The sequence below is a fragment of the Arvicola amphibius genome, chromosome 9 (genome assembly GCF_903992535.2).
Source record: "Arvicola amphibius chromosome 9, mArvAmp1.2, whole genome shotgun sequence".
NCBI lineage: Eukaryota > Metazoa > Chordata > Mammalia > Rodentia > Cricetidae > Arvicola > Arvicola amphibius.
Window position 1 is genome coordinate 13,599,705 of NC_052055.2, and position 3,336 is coordinate 13,603,040.

Below are 3,336 nucleotides of genomic sequence, written 5' to 3' on the forward strand. Positions count from 1 at the left end.
TTGTTTATTTTATGGTTCAGCATCTTAGTATGTGGATACAACAATGGAACTATTTGTGATTTCAAGCAAAACAAGTAATTCCCTGAAATTTTATATGCAGCTGCGTTTTTGCAATGCCTGCAACATAGCTGTTTTATACACATCCAGGTTAGGCTGAGGTTCAGCTCAAAGCAATCTTTCAATTCCCAAGTTTTCTCAGCTTCAGGATTTGTGCTAGATATGAGTGCTATAGCTGACAATGACATATGCAGCCACACTCAGAATACTGGATTAAAAACAGATAAAACCAATGTGTTTTAAATGATGTAATGTTTTATTAGTTTCCCTGCAGGGACATTAATGAATTCAAGCCCTGTAGGATCATTCAATACCATTGGGGCTCCTGGAATGGTCTATGGGTTTCTAAATAGACAGGTTTAAAATACTTCTCTGAATGACAAGCTTTAAGCTGAAAGATGATAATACATGAAGATATTTAGAAATATCTGATTATAGTAGAAGAGATTATTTAGTAAACCATGACATCTGAGTTAATACTGTGGACTTCTACTAAACATGGGAAACAATTCACTGAGATTTTAGGTGATAATAGTAGTAGTTAAATAGCTATTTTAAATTTCATTTAAATTTAATATTTGTATTATTTGTATTATTTGTATTTTGATGAGCTCAGAAGTCACATGGTATTTACAGCATTTTTAAAATGTAAGTTGCTTAGATTGTATAATAATAAAAATACATGTTTTTAAAATGAGCTTTTTCTCTTATACCAACTGAGGGTTTTTGTTTTGGTGTGAAAACTAAAATGCTCAAACCTTGATAAATTACAAACGACTCACACCTGCTTCTTCTGAAACTTTCCCCATTTCCTGTTGCAGTCCATTGCTCTGTCTTAGCCAGGACAGGGCAGCCAATGAGTGTTGTTATGAAAAAAAAAAGAATGAGGAAAAGAGAAAGCTTTCATCTTCCAGCGCTTGTCAACACACTCAAATGAGATATATTCTGGAGTTTGTAGAGAAAGGACTGTGTAGGTCAACTAATGCTTTGGCATGAGCGTTTGATGTTCTTGCCAAATGAGACAATTAATTTATTGGAGGAAAACACATCAGCCTGGGCACAGAAAAACACTTCTCTTAGAGTGGGTGGCATGCTTTTGAGTGTCAGCGTTTTTGTCCCCCTTAACTCTGAGGTGCCCTGGTGTCGGGAGCTGTTCTAAGCACGTAGAAATGGCAAACTAGTATTGAAGGCCTGCCTGTGAATCGGGTATCATTTTTACCTCAGCTGCAAAAAGGAGAAACCAAGGCAATGAAACCGGGATAAGCAAAGTGAGATCTATTCAAGTTCTTGAGAAAACCAAGCTCTGGGACATCTCCGGTCAAACCAAATACCCGACTGCCGACTTCAATTTCAACAGGTACTATTTGGTTTTACGTTCCTGTATGAATCCCTAACACCAAGGTTATTCTGAGACTGAAATTCTTTCTCAGAAGGTTCATCCCAAAACCCAAATTTCCATTCTTGAACTCTAGATTTGGATGAGACTGAGGTCCTTTGATCATTTCAGTAATCTCTTGAACTTTAAAGCACTATCCATGCTAGAGGGCTTTCCATCAGTCAACGACTGACACACTCCTGCATTCATAGACTTTCTGAGATTATTTATTTCATTGATTATTTCAGTCTTCTTACAGATATATAAGATATGTAGAACATATTCTCCATTGCCCTATTTCCCCACCCTTATTCTTTTCATTTTTAATATATCATAATACATTTAAAAATACATTTAATAGAAACATTCACCAATGTTTATTTTTGGCTTTTTATTATTTTTGAAATTTTAATATAATTACAACATTTCTCCCTTACCTTCCTTCCTTGCAAACCCATGTACCTCCCCCATACTCTCTCCTTCATGGCTTCTTTCTCTCATTGTAATTGCAAACATATATGTACATGCATATACGTTGACAGAGGTTTTTGTCCCACCAAGTCCTGCAGTCGTTCAGTCCCAAAGAAATACACAGAGGTTTACCTTAATCATAAGCTGGTTGGCCTATTAGCTCGGGCTTTTTATTAATTAATTCTTACATCTTAACCCATAATTCTTGTCTGTGTCAGCCACATGGCTTGGTACCTTTCATCAGCGAGGCATTCTCATCATCCTTTATGTCTGGGTGATGACTACAGACTGCATCTTTCCTCTTCCCACAATTCTCCTGTTCTCATCGCCCCACCTATACTTCCTGTCTGGTTACCCCGCATATACTTCCTGCCTGGCTACTGTACTATCAGCATTTATTTAAAAATAATACAAGTGACAGGATAAAAGACCATTGTCCCACAAGACATATATATTCTTCAATGTATTCTGTCCATATGGCGTTACTTGTATTATGCTTTGAGGGCTGACCATTTGGGCAGTGAGCAAAAATATGGAATGCATCACAGATTTATGTATCATCTCTGCAAAGAGGCCATGATAATTGTCTCTGTATCATTCCAACTTTAATATATGTGCTGCTAAAGCGAGCACTCTCACTTCACTTTCAATTATTGAAAATTGTGATCCCAATAATGGGAGTAATTATGCATTCATAACTAATTTTCAACATTTTGCAACATTTCATTACATTAAGTAAATTGTTACAGATAAACTGGGAGCCTGTACTTACCCATCTCCAATGAATTGTTTTCACAATTGAAAATGAACCACTAATTGAAGAAAATGAATAATATTCTCATGCATATATGAGTTTTCCAAACCTGAATGTGTCCTCAGAGAATTCAGGGAATTCTTTTGAGTACGTTCTAAGTTTAAATATCATCGCCTTTTATAGAGGATTTGACAGTTTGCTTTATTTAAAATCATTTTACTTAACTCTGTTGATAGTCCTGGTCCATTCCTATTATCTAACATGTTGGGCCCATTAGTCAGTTTTATTATAACTTATCTATCCATTTAATTATGCATAGGCACTTATGCTATTCCAGGTACATTATAATACTGTGAGTATTTAGTCTATTTTTAAGTCTATCTATCAAAAGCTCTCTTCTAAGCTAAAATTCTAATCTGCACACCCCTCTTAGATTTTTTAATTGATCAGTGGCCTTCAAACATCTACCTTGAAATCCACCTAAGAATTTCTAATGTTTCCTTATCTCTTACATATTTTCAGAGATAAATTCTAGAGTTTGTTTGAATCTCATCATTTTTTCCATTAGTATCTCTTGTGCTGTTACGATACTCCCTAGGTTTCCATGGCGAATTCTGCTATCTTCCATCTCTTCCACTGTTAAACATGACAGTATTGGTGAGTGCTGAGTAGGTGTCCT

The 3,336-nt window shown here is 35.8% G+C and overlaps 1 non-coding gene across 1 annotated transcript; it reads right to left on the reverse strand.

The window, feature by feature from the left end:
* Positions 1–2,429: 2,429 nt before the first annotated feature.
* LOC119824166 lies at positions 2,430–2,536 on the reverse strand. The gene has a single exon (XR_005287086.1). It is a non-coding gene; the product is annotated as a U6 spliceosomal RNA (small nuclear RNA).
* Between the last annotated feature and the right edge of the window lie 800 nt (positions 2,537–3,336).